The following is a 14,177-nucleotide window of genomic DNA, read 5'->3' on the forward strand; positions in this document are numbered from 1 at the left end:
TCAAAATGTGGTGACTAATCCAATAATAAAACCCCCACTCACACATCCACTGTTAAAACACTCCTTCTCGGAAACACTCCGGAGGCAGAGAAGTCTCATACAAGCTTTCAATACAATAAGAAGAAAAGAGAAGCAAATGCAAATGAAATTTTATAAGATTTACAACAATGAAACCCGATCTTGCTTTTTTCTTGTTTGGAAATGACTCTTGATACTTGAAAAATGCAGCAACACTTTACTCCAAGAGCCTTCAAGAATCGCCAGTGAGCTTGAGTGAAATTGAGAGAGTGGTTTTGAAACAGTGCCTTGGATTAGTAATGTCCTCGGTTGCAAACTAAGTAAAATTCCTGAGCCTCTTTATTCTATGTTATCTATTTTAATTGTTTAATTAATTTGATTATCCTTGCTAAGCAAAAGTAAGAGATTTTAGCTAATTTTCTTTTTAGGTTATTCACCCTCTCTCTAGCCAGCCTAACGCGGACCATCAGGTATTTCATCTATATTTGAATGATCAAGCGCATTTATCATATTGTAAACTATTGATTGCATTATATTGTTATTAGATGATGATTCCTCTCGAGCAATATGGCCAAATGATGAAGCAACAGAATGCCCAATTGGCTCAATCAAGTAAGGCTAACCATGACAATACCAGTTTAATAATTTGGAATAGAACCACTTTTACCTCGATGTATTTTCACAGTATTCTCATCATGAAAAGTTGTATTTCCATATTTATAATGATTACATGGACAATGTAACTTATCACCATCCATACAGTTTGGATGATGCCTAACGAAGTTAACAATATTTTCAACTCCATCAAAATATTTATTAGTGATATATCTATTCACTAACTATTGTACATCCAAACTTTATTCATATACATTTTAACCTAATGAGAAATAAATTTGTAATATTATTAAATGTGTAAAACTAAACACGTATATAGTTAAAACTTAAACTTAATTAAATCAATAAAATCTATACTATCAATAAATAACCATTCATCGTATACCTAACGTCGATGCATAAAGAAGGTTGTCTCTAAAAAGTTTAAGAACACACCTAATAGAGAACCTATACACTGGACCAGAAGGTAGTAGTGTGTATTGTCGCCCGCAGATAGTAGATACCCTAACTACCCATGAGACTCATTCATGGTAGCATGTTGTGTTAGTAATTAGCTCTAAGAGCCAATCATGAGATGATTAGGCCTTTTGAATTACTCATTGAGTAAGACTCAAATGAACCCACTCATTGGATTGAGTCCAATCCGAATTAGACACGTTGGATTAATGGGTTAGACTCAATGGGTTAAACTTATTGGGTTATTGGATTAATGATTAATCCAATATAATGACTCCAACCCATTACGAGAAATACAAAGAGACACAAACCCTTGGTATTCATGGGATGAATATAAATAGGTTTTTTGGATTTATTTTTTAATTAGATGAAAGAGTTGTGACTTTTAGACTTCTCTCTTCTTCCTCCTTCTTCCTCCTTGGGCGAATTTGCCCTTGGCCGAACCATGTTTCTTGCTAGCACAAGAAGATGGTTCTTCTCCGAAGGCTTCGTTCGTGTTGTTGGTGCAATATCCCTAGGTCAAAGATGACCTGGTTGACTAAGCTTGAGTTGGCTCAAGCTTGAGTCTTTATGTTTGGATTTCGATGTTTGACAATATAGATAATACGTGGAGACATCCGATTGGGGTGATTGCTGGAGTAATTCCCCTATGGTTAGGGTTTGACTAGTCTGAGTTTGAAGAAGAGTCAAGTAGGTCAAGATTGACCGGATACTTGACTAGGATGTCACGCCCCGAGAGTAAGGTTGTCCGACGAAAATCGGACAGCACCTCCCCTGTAGCAGTGACAAATGAAACCGGTATACATCACCAACAGATAATACATATGCAAATTAAATCACAACCACGCAGATAATATGCAGCCCACACGGCTGTAAAATCAAACACAGCGGAAAGCAAGAATAACAAGTATAAAGTAACGAAAACTCACCGAGGGCCGGCCCGGCTTGACTCCTCGACAAAACAACCAAATACAAAATAACAAGACCACAACCCAATTATTACAATGCTAAATTCAAAGGTTTAACTCACAATAAAATGAAAACCAAAATCATAAACCGTCCTCGTAAGCGATGTGGGACCGGCAGTCGGGATCCTCCTCCAAGTGTACTAGCATCGCTATCAGCTACCTGGTGAAATTACCAATGTGGGTGGTGAGTATAAAGACTTAGCGGGTTATAGAATAGACAGTGCACGAGTATCATAAAGAACAGGAAGATAATAGGATACAGTCTCGGAAAGATAAATAGCAGATACTACTAGGTAAACAAAGTATATATCCATACCTGAAACCATATCCTAGGCTAACAGTGTAAGGTCTGAGATAACATAAACCTGCTACAGTACTGCTCATAACTACCCGAATCACATATAAAGTATACTGTAATAGAAATCAGTGTCCAAGCATATATAACAGGTATGTGATAACAGAACTGCATAAGTAAGCATAAACATCATGAGTAGGTATATCAAAAAGTAGCGTATGCACGGATGGTCACCCCGCCACCTCTCTGCACCACGACCCCTGTATGGTCGAGAGGCCGGATCGATGACAGCTGTACCACCCAAAGGCCGTCACTACTCTCGAGTGACCGGATGGACAGTTGCATAGTAGCTAAATAGCTACGTCTGCTACGGGGTCCCTGCTGCCCGCGACTCCAGCTACCACTACCCATGAGTGTGCGAGTGGGGGCACGACAGGACAAGCGGCACGCTCCAGCTACCACTACCCATGAGTGGCCGAGCGTGCGGCCCAGGCCAACAACCGTCTCAACCATAAGGGAGACAGGATCGTCGGCAATGCATGCAATGACATGATGCGAATAATGCAACAGTCATCATGTATATATAACAGGAAATCAGGTATGCTACATAAATTCGCATGCTCAATACTAAGCATAAATAAACAGTAATCAAACAGGTAAACATGGCATCTAGTATCTGCTAGTTATCAAGAATAACAACGAGAGACTGTATAGATACGAAAGTGAGCATCTCGAAGATTGAGTGGATAAAGTATCAAGCACAAGAAATAAAATGAGTGGAGTCAAGATAAACACTACTTTATCTGGGCTACTCATGCACCAAGAACAATAACTAAAGAAACAAGTAAGAAGTACCCGCCTCTGAATGTAGACTGAATCCGATGTCACTTCGTCACGACACCCGCCTCGATCAAAGTCCTGCATCAACATATAAATTTTAGCTAATCCAATACACGAAACACATAATTAATCTGACTCATTCTTTACCTACCTAATCCCCTCTGCTGTATCCACCACCCATCCACACTCCGAGTTTACATTCTCTATTCCCACAACTCCAGCAAAACTTTAACCTTGCTAAAATTGCTAAATCACTATATACAAATAAACATCTACTGAACAAGGTTATCACCTCCTTAAATAAAACCAACAACCATCAATCATATGAGCATCCAACAAAACAACTTCCCATTTGCTTCCAATATTCCAATCTCTAACAAAATCAACATACCTTACCTAACTCCCCGCTATTGACTCACTGCCGGTAGGTGGAATCGTCGACACAAGCACAATGGTGCTGCTCACTACCTCAGATGCACAACCAATGTTTCTACAAGGCTACCAACATTTAAAATTTCACTAATCAGCCCACAATTCCAACCGAATTCAACACCTAGTTCTACAAACCTCACATCTGTAGTTGTGAAAGCCTTACCTACTGTTTCATAGCCGGAACACACTGTTGTGGAGACCCGCCGGTGATAACTTGCTGCTAAAGGTCCTTGGCCGAGCCTTCACAGTGAGCCCCTTGCTAACACCCAAACCAATCAGCCGATCCTCCCAACCTGACATCAAATCGCAGATCTTCCGTATCCAAAGAACTCTAATCGTACACAATACCTCACTTACCTTGCTGCCGAAGACCTCCACAATCGGCGGAGAGAAACCCGATCCGATCCACTCGGCTCCAGCCTCGGGAAGATGAGGAAACTGCCTGAGGTATAAGTCCTCGTCCCTATCAAGCTCTGGAACAGGCGTTACCACCCTCGGAGTCACCGGAGCTCAGATTTGCTCCTCTCGACTGAAGATTCCCCGTGTGCAGCTGAAATCCGAGGAGAGGAAGAAGCTCTGGTGACGCTGTCGTCGAGGGTTAGAGGCCTAGGAGGTTTCGCCGACCGACGGATTCATCGTCGCCGTGAGCTCGGGTGTGGAGGCGCCGTCGCGAGGTGGGGTTGGCGAAGATCGGGCGAAAAGGGGGAAAAAGGAGAAGAGACAGCGATAACTTAGGGCTACTGTAGCTTCCGTATAAATATAGTAGGGTTTAATTTCTCCACTTAGCATAAATTCCCTTTTAAGCCCCTTTCAAATGATAACTTCCATTACCTTATTAGACTTAAACATTTTATCCCCTTAAACTCCTCCATACCACCTCCAAATAATTCTAGAAAAATACCTAAAAATTCCTATAAATCATTATAGGTTATTTTATTTTGCCGTACCTAAAAATTCCCCTATGGTTAGGGTTTGACTAGTCTGAGTTTGGAGAAGAGTCAAGTAGGTCAAGATTGACCGGATACTTGACTAGGAAGTCCTAGTGAGTGAAGCTAGGTAGAAAGAAAAATCCTGGTGAGTGAAGCCAGGTGAAAGACCTAGTGAGTGAAGCTAGGCAGTTGGAAAATCCTAGTGAGTGAAGCTAGGTGAAAGTCCTGGTGAGTGAATCCAGGCAGGTGGAAAGTCCCGGTGAGTGAAGCCGGGCAGTGGAAAATGTTGGTGCAATATCCGTCAGGTCAAGGTTGACCTAGTTGACCAAGCTTGAGTCTTGGTCATGGTTTCGATGTTTGACAATACAGGTAGACACATGGACAATGTAGGTGCAGTTGTCTATGTGGGAAGAGTCTGATCAGGGACTGATCAGTGTGGATGAAGAAGAGTCAAGTAGGTCAAAGTTGACTGGATACTTGACAAGGAAAGTCCTAGTGAGTGAAGCTAGGTGAAAGTCCTGGTGAGTGAAGCCAGGCAGTTGGAAAGTCCTAGTGAGTGAAGCTAGGCAGATGAAAATCCCGGTGAGTGAAGCCAGGTGAAAGTCCTAGTGAGTGAAGCTAGGCAGATTGGAAATCCTGGTGAGTGAAGCCAGGTGAAAGTCCTAGTGAGTGAAGCTAGGCAGATTGAAAACCCTAGTGAGTGAAGCTAGGTGAAAGTCCAAGTAGGTCAAGAGAGTGACCGGATACTTGGCATGAAAGAAAAGTCCAAGTGGGTCAAAGGGATTGACCGGACACTTGGTGAGGGAGTCCTAGCAGGTCAAGGGAGTGACTAGATGCTAGGCATGACGAACCAACAGGTTAAGGTTGACCGGATGTTGGTTTGGGAGGTTTGGGACTTGGTTTTGGGCAAAAACCAAGTGCTGGATCGATCGTGGATGGATTCACCGGATCGATCGATGGATCGATCCAGACTTTCTGGAAAAGCCTGGATTGATCGGTGGATCGATCCAGAGGTCTCAATCGATCGATGGATCGATTGGGATCGCTGTCGCGATAAGCGCCGGATCGATCCGTGGATCGATCCGGGCATTTTGGAATGGCCGGATCGATCCGTGGATCGATCCAAAGCCTCCCCGATCGATTGGGAATAATCGAATCGATCGGGATCCGACCGTTGCGTCGTATTTGAGCTGCAGGCGAGCGTTGTCTTCGGCATCTCTTCACAGATTCATTTCAGATCTTCACCAGCTCCTCCACAGCTCTTCTCAATCTCGAGATCGCCAGTTCTTGAAGGTTCTTGGACGTTCTTCCAAGTCAAGAGGCGGATCAAAGCAAGGAGAAGAAACTAGGGTTAGGGTTTGTGCACTCATTGTAAGCTTGTAGTTCTTTACTACCCTTTCTTCTTCTTGTATTGAGTCTTGTAGGGCTTCTCCGCCCTTGGTAGTTACCATAAAGGAGAGTTTCATTAGTGGAGGGTGCGTGCGTTGTGTGAATCCTTGGATTAGTCACCTCCCTTGGAGGTGGATACCAAGTAAAATCCAAGTGTTAGCGTGTTTGTATTTGTTTCTTTGTATTTCCGCTGCGCATCCTTGAAGAAACAAGCAACGCCAAGTACTGAGCAAGCGACGAGCTATTCACCCCCCCTAGCTACTTTTGGTCATAACAGAAAAATCTTGGTGAGTGAAGCCAGGTGAAAATCCTAGTGGTTGAAGTTAGGTGAAAGTCTTGGTGAGTGAAGCCAGGCAGATGGGAAGTCCTAGTGAGTGAAGCTAGGAAGATGGAAGGACCTGGTAAGTGAAGCCAGGCATGTGGAAATCTAGGTGGGTCAAGGTTGACCGGACACCTAGTGTTTGGAAGTCCAAGTGGGTCATGGAGGACCGGACACTTGGCATGAGATGGTAAGTCCAAGTGGGTCAAGGTTGATTAGACACTTGGTGCAAAGAGAAAGTCCAGATGGGTCAAAAGTTGACCAAATTCTTAGCGGTCATAAGTCCAATAGGGAGTTGCCATGGAACTAGGAAGTTCAGACGTAGTAAACTCCCGAAGGCCATAACTTTTGACTCGGATATCGGAATGAGGTGATCTCGGATGCGAAACAAAGCTAATTTCAAGCTTTATCCAGTTTTATGCTTTCCAATCAATTGGACAATAGATTGGTCAATCGATTGGTTGACGTGAATTCATGCAGAAATGGGTTGAATCGATTGGGTAATCGATTGAAACTTCTTCAATCGATTGGTCAATTGATTGAGAGAGTTTTTGAGCGAACAATGAGCTTCTGAATCAATCCGTTGATAGATTGAAACCTCCAATCGATCGGGCAATCGATTGGGAGGCTGAAAAATCACGCGATAGCTCTGGAAATTACGTGAGACACGTTGAATCGATTGGATAATCGATTCAAGTGTTTTCCGAGAGCACATAGACGCTCTGGATCGATCGAACGATCGATCCAAAGCCATCCCAATCGATTGGGAGCAATCCAATCGATTGGGATTCGACCGTTCGCGCAGGTTTTAGCCGTTGGCATGCGATTCCTTCGGCACTTCTTCGATTCTTCTCCACGGGCGATTACAGCAGTTCTCCACAGCGATCTTTTCTTCCTCACTGCCAGTTCTTGAAGGTTCTTGGAGGCTCATCCAAGTCAAGAGGCGAGTTGCAACAAGAAGAAGAAGAAGCTAGGGTTTTCATTGTAATCTTGTAAGATTCATTTGTATTTTGCTTCTTTTTTTCTCATTGTTGTATTGTGAGGTTGTAAGGCTTCTCCGCCTTCGGTAGTTACCAAGAAAGAGTGTTTTTATAGTGGAGGGTGCGTGAGTGTGTGGATCCTTGGACTAGTCACCTCTTCTTGAGGTGGATACTGTTAGACCCCGTGGTTGTTTTGATGTGATCAACCAAGTTTAGGTTAGGTCCTGTTTGTCTGATCCCTGTGTCTAAGTGTGCAGGAACTTAGGAGCGCAGGAAGTCGAGCAGAAGGCACAACTAGCGAGAAGGACGACATGGGAAGGGAGCCGACGGGCTCGGTGCTTCCGAAGGACGAGAGAGCTGCGGAAGAGTACACCGGTGGGCATGAAGAACGTGCGCAGCGTTCGAGGGACGTCAAGCCGGGACGGAAGACTGCTCGAGGAGAAGGTCGGGAACTAGGTTCGGGTGTGCCCTATTCCGGATGGTCGAAATCACCCAAGCAAGTCGAACCAGAGCAAGTCAACTGGGAAGTTGACTTGACAAGTGTTCAGTCAACCGAACCCTTTGATCGGTCGACCGAACCCCTTTCATCAGAAGCCAGCCATTGGAGACACGTCAGCAGCCACGTCTACAACCAATGGCTGATCGGTCGACCGAACCCTCTGATCGATTGACCGAACCGAAGATAAGCACAGACTTGGTCGAAGCGATTTGATCAGGTCAAATTGAGCAGAGACCGTTGGCTGATTGGTCGACCGAATACAAGGATTGGTCGACCGAACCCATGTTTGATCCAGAGAGACTACACCTGGACGGAAGGCTGGGCAGGTATAGCAGGTTCGGTCGACCGAACCTGGGGATCGGTCGACCGATCTCTCTCGAGTCAAAACCTGATCCTGAAAATCAAGTTATCTGATAAGTCTTGGAAGCCCTATGTAAAGGGGTCTCAAATAGCTGTTCTAAAATAACGAAAGCAATCAACTCTCTGTGTTTTATTTTCCAAGCAATAGTTCTGTGCTCTCAAAGTGTAAAAGGCTTCTCCTCCTTCATAAAAAAAGACGTTTCTAGTGCGCTTTCAAACTGCCTTGGATTAACAACCATCTTGGTTGTAACCAAGTAAAAAACACTGAGTCTGGTTTTCTCTGTTCATTCTTTTTAATTCTGTTTAATTTCATAACTATTTTTTTTATTTGAGTTGAAAGTTTGAGGAGGGTATAATTTTGATTGCAGGCAATTCACCCCCCTCTTGCCGACCTCCGTTGTTCCAACAAGTGGTATCAGAGCCCAATAGCCTCAAAAGGACTAACCGCGTCTAAAGCACAAAGATCTGAACAATGGCCGGCGCGAACATTCATCCCCCAAAGTTCGACGAAGATTTTGTGACATGAAAGCGAAAAATGGAGGTATTTTTTAAAACTGAATTTGATATATTATTAATAATGAAATATGGATATGAAGAGCCAAAAGACAAAGAAGAGTACAACTCGACGAAGAGGGAGCAGGCCGATTTCGTGGCTAACGGAAAGGCGGAATTCTACCTGCTCAGCGTTCTGCCGTCCCAGGAGGTAAGCTGGATCGGAAGCTTCGACTCCGCAAAAGATCTCTGGGAGAAATTCCTAGAGCTCCAAGAAGGTACCTCGGAAGCAAAGCTAGCGAGGCGCGACATCCTTGGAACTCAACTAACGAATCTCCGGATGAACACTGGTGAGAAGGTAGCGCAACTCCAAGCGAGAATCAAGGACCTGATTATGCAACTGATGAATCTCGGCGAATCGGTAACAAACCGAGATTCCATCCGATATGCGCTCAACGCCTTCCCTAGAACCCCTGAATGAGCGTCCTTAGTAGATGCATACTATATCTTTAAGGACTTTCAGGTAAGTAGTTTAGAAAACTTATTTTCTACTTTCGAACTTCACGAGTCTCGACTTGTAGAGAAACCAGTAGAGAAGTCAAATCTCAACATTGCCCTACAAGCCGAAAAGGACGATCTAGACTCCGAAGCATCGATCGACGAAACCGAAGCGACACTATTAGTAAGACATTTCAGTAAATTTCTTAAAACTAATAAATTTAAATCGCAGTCGAGGAAGCATCAATACAACAGAAGGACAGTCCGACGCTATAATTACAATGAGGAAGGGCACATCAAGAATGACTGCCCCAAACTGAAGAAAAAGAACAAGGAGAGGCCTCAAAAACCGACGCCCTCTACACGCAAGAGCCTGAAGGCTACATGGGACGATTCTTCATCCTCCGAGTCAGAAGCCGAAGCTTTCTCGGGACTAGCACTAGTGGCCAACCATATCTTTGAAGATGACTCGGACTCAGAGATGAGCATAGATGAAGGGGGAGGATCATCAGAAGAGGAAAGCTACGATGAAGGGGGAGCCTCACCAAGTAAGGTAAGTGAGGTATGTGCACTAAAACCTAAACAGTCATTTCAATTTATTATAACTCTTTCTAAAAACTTAGCTAAATCAGAAAAAGAAAATACTGAATTGAAATTGAACTTAGCAAAAGTATGCCCACTAGAAATGTATGATAATTTAAAATTAGAAAATGAAAAATTAAAGTTGAAATTGAGAAATTGAAAAATCATGATGCATGCTTAAATAAATTTCTAAAATCAAGAATTTATGAAAAATTAAACTGGTATATTAGAAAAAATCAGGGACAACTTAGGAAAGTTCCCAGAAATTATGTTCCCCCTAAATTTATGAATAACCCAGTAGGAAGGAATCTATACTGGATTCCAAAATCTTACTAGTTTAAACTTTTTTTAAGAGCTTACAGTGAGAAAGTTAAACAATGAATTTCTTTATGGAAGCTTTGTCTAAGGAAGTGGTTGTTGCTCCAATAACCAAGAAGGCCTAGTGCCTCGTCACGACCTGGAAGTCGAAATATCGAAATAAAATGTTTAATTAACTTTCTGATAAAAGCATTAAAATTAGAATTAAATAATGCTTTGAAAAGTTTTTAAACATTTCCTTAGAAATTCTCCAAAATTTATTTTTTTCTTAAAATTTTACTTAGAAAAATTCTCATTTTAAGATCTTTTCTGAAATTAAATTTGATAAAATTATCTAAGCTAAGTTGTTTTCAAAAAAATATTAAATTTTCACTTAGTAAAATTTTCAAAATAACTTAGAAAATTATTTTTATCCTGTTTTTGTTGTGATCAAAGGGGGAGAATTTAGCAACAAGTTTTGGGGGGTTTAGGGGGAGTTAGGAAAAATTAAATTTTTAATTTTTTCCCTTCTAACTCATGTTGCAAATACTATCATTTTTGTGCTTAAAATGTTAGTTTAGTAATTTTCTTAAAAATTACTATTTGTTTGTCTTTACCCTAACTTAAACTTGGGTTGATGCACATAAAAAAGGGGGAGATTGTTGGACCCCGTGGTTATTTTGATGTGATCAACCAAGTTTAGATTAGGTCTTGTTTGTCTGATCCCTGTGTCTAAGTGTGCAGGAACTTAGGAGCGCAGCAAGTCGAGCGGAAGACGCAGCTAGCGAGAAGGACGACACGGGAAGGGAGTCGACGGGCTCGGTGCGTCCGAAGGACGAGAGAGCTGCGGAAGAGTACACCGGTGGGCGTGAAGAACATGCGCGACGTTCGAGGGACGTAAAGCCGGGATGGAAGACTGCTCAAGGAGAAGGCCGGGAACTGGGTTCGGGTGAGCCCTATTCCGGATGGTCGAAATCACCCAAGCAAGCCGAACCAGAGCAAGTCAACCGGGAAGTTGACTTGACAAGTGTTCATGTTAGAGTGTATACTGAAAGCCTAAGCTTTTGTAAATATTTTTTAAATAAAGAATCATATTTGATCAAATTATCTACATTTGTTTGTAGTTGTTCAATTAATTTATATTGTAGATAACATAGTATGTGGTGTCACATACAGAAGATAATGTTATCAGTACCTTATAAATTATAAACAGTAGCTCACGACCAAAATGGAAAGGAAAAAATCATTGGAAGGTCGTAGTGTAATTAGGTATTAGTTTATCTTAACTATATAATAACACTAGTACATTTAGAGTGTATTGAGTAGGACCATCAGAGGTTGTTTTCTTTTATACTGACTTTATAAAGTAAACAAAGACCTCAGTTATTATGGAAGTGTGTACTCTTAATCCTAATATAATAACAAGCATATATATTTGATATTTATTTCTTTAATTTATCAATGAGTGAGATTTAGTTTGATGAATCAATAAGCCCGATAAGTTGGGAAATGATATCACTTATAGTGTGTATTGTTGATTATAGAAGGAAACTGTGTCCTATTGATCTAGGTTGATAATGTCCCCAAGAAGAGCTCATAAGGATTGTCATGTTAAACCCTGCAGGTGGACTTAGTCCGACATGACGATAAGGTTGAGTGGTGCTATTCTTTGACTAAGATATTAATTAAATGAGTTGTCAGTAACTCACTTAATTAGTGGACATTCGACATCTTAAACACAGGGAGACTAACACACTCATAATAAGAAGGAGCCCAAAAATGTAATTTGGGATTGGTGCGGTAGTTCAATAATAGTTCTCTAGTGGAATGAATTATTATTGATAAAATTAAGTTGTGTGTTCGGGGATGCTTAATTTTATCGGGAGACCAAAACCAATTCCTCCTCTCGGTCCCTATCGTAGCCTCTTATTTATAGAGTACTATACCCACTTATACCCACCTTCATACCCATGGTGTAGGGGCCGGCCAAGCTAGCTTGTGGATCAAGCTAGGGCCAACCAAGGGGTGGCCGGCCCTAGCTTGAACCCAAGCTTAGGTGGCCGGCCCTATTAAATTAAAAAAGAATTTTAATTTTAAAATTTTCTTATGTGAAAGATATAATTTATTGGAGATATTAAAAATTAAAATATCTCTTATAAGTCTGTACGAAAGATTAAAGAAAGAGATTAAATCTCTTTCCTTATTTGTAGATTGGAAAGATATTTTATTTTTTATCTTTGTAAATTATTCACATGTTGAAAAATTAAAATTATAGAAATTTCTTTTTATCAACCATGAAGGGATTTTAAAGGAAATTTTATTTTTTTTAAAAAAAAAATTTCCGAAGACAAATAAGGAATTTTAATTGTTGATTTAAAATTGCATTATTTGATCTCCATGAGGTGGCCGGCCATGACATGAGGGATTAGGAAATTTTGTTTAATTTTTCTTAATTAATTCATGTCAAGGAAAGTTAAGGAAATTTTATTGTAATTAAATTTCCTTATTTACCAAAGCTAAGGATTATAAAAGAGGGGGTTTTGGGAGCTTTCAAGGCGAACAACCTCTATTATTTTCTCCCTCTTTTCTTCTTTGGTGTGGCCGGCCTCCTTCCTTTCTCTCCTCTTCATCTTGTGGCCGAACCTCTCTTCCTCCTTGGAGATCAAGTGGTGGCCAGATTTTAGCTTGGAGAAGAAGGAGAGAAAGTTTACATCCCTTGGAGCTTGGTTGGTGGAAAAAGATCTTCATCTTTTGGAAGCATAGTGCTTGGCCGAAACTTGAAGAAAGGAGAAGAAGGTGCTTTGGTGGTTTCTCATCTCGGAAGATCGTTGCCCACACAACGTCCGAGGTTAGAAGAGGAATACGGTAGAAGACCTAGAGGTTTTTGTTTACAAAAGAAAAGGTATACTAGTATTTAATTTCCGCATCATACTAGTTTTATCTTCATGTAAAAATACCAAATACAAGAGGCATGCAATTATAGTATTTTGAATTTGTTTTCGATGTTGTGTTCTTTTGTTTTTCTTTTCCTTGTGACTTGATTGTTCTTTTCGGTTGACCTAAAGTTATTTAAGGAAATTAAATATTAGCTTTCCTTAAAAGGCTTTGTCTAGGCGGTGGTGGTTGTTCCCATATCCAAGAAGGCCATGTGCCTCGCCATGCAGTCCTGGAAGCCAATTTTGGAAATTAATATTTAATGAAATTAATAACCTAGGTGATTTGGTTCGAACGTGTTAAGTTCCGTAGGAGATCCAAGTCTAAACCTAAAAGAACAAATAAATTAAACTTTGGATCAAATGTGTTAAGTTCCGCAGACGATCCAAGTTTAATTTAAAAGAACAAATGGTAGCTAAGAAAAGGTTCAGACCTTTGTACAAAATTTTGTACAATGGAACCATTAGGTTTTCCGAGTAGCAACTAACAATTGGTATCAGAGTTAAGGTTTTGCCTCTGTGTATTTGGTATTTGTTTAATTATGCACATGTCATACATAATTTAGGCAGGTTAATAGTAGGATGTGCTAACTTTGTGGATGCAGGATCCAACTATTATGGCTTATAGTTATTATGTGTGTGATTGGACCCTTGGACATGTCAAGGGCATTTATTGTGTGTGCATGATTGTATTATAAAATACAGCAGGAGCTGTATTTAGTTTTATTAGGATTTTATTTTTTTTGATCTAGTTACATGTACATTCCTTTTATGGAATATAGGATCGATGGATGTAAATTTTATTTTATGTTCGATCTAGTTTACATGTACATTCCTTTGAGGAATATAGGATCGAAAAATGTAAAATTCTATTTTTATCGCAGATCGAATCTTGCAAGGCGTGGAACCTTTTGAGGACCAGAGGCGCAGCAGAACAAGGAGCAAGAAAGATGCGACAACTAGAACAGGTGGCAGTGGCCAAAGATGGCAGCAGCTAGGGTTGGCGACACACGGAGGATAACAATAGATAAAAGCCATAATAGTTGAAAATTAGTTTTTCTATTTATTGCTTTTATATTGTGCTGTGTGTTCATGTTAGTATACATGTTTAGTAGTCTAGCATAGTCAAAATTCCTCATTTTAAATAACTAAGTGGGAGAGGGATTTTAAATAAATTCCACGGTCTCCATTACTGGTTTGTAAGTGATGCAAACAAGCTTGTGCGTTGGCTCTGAGTGCCTTCCTCCATATCGGATGAGCTTATTTGTGGATCAC

Source organism: Zingiber officinale, chromosome 11B, assembly GCF_018446385.1.
Source record: "Zingiber officinale cultivar Zhangliang chromosome 11B, Zo_v1.1, whole genome shotgun sequence".
In the NCBI taxonomy this organism is placed as follows: Eukaryota; Viridiplantae; Streptophyta; class Magnoliopsida; order Zingiberales; family Zingiberaceae; genus Zingiber; species Zingiber officinale.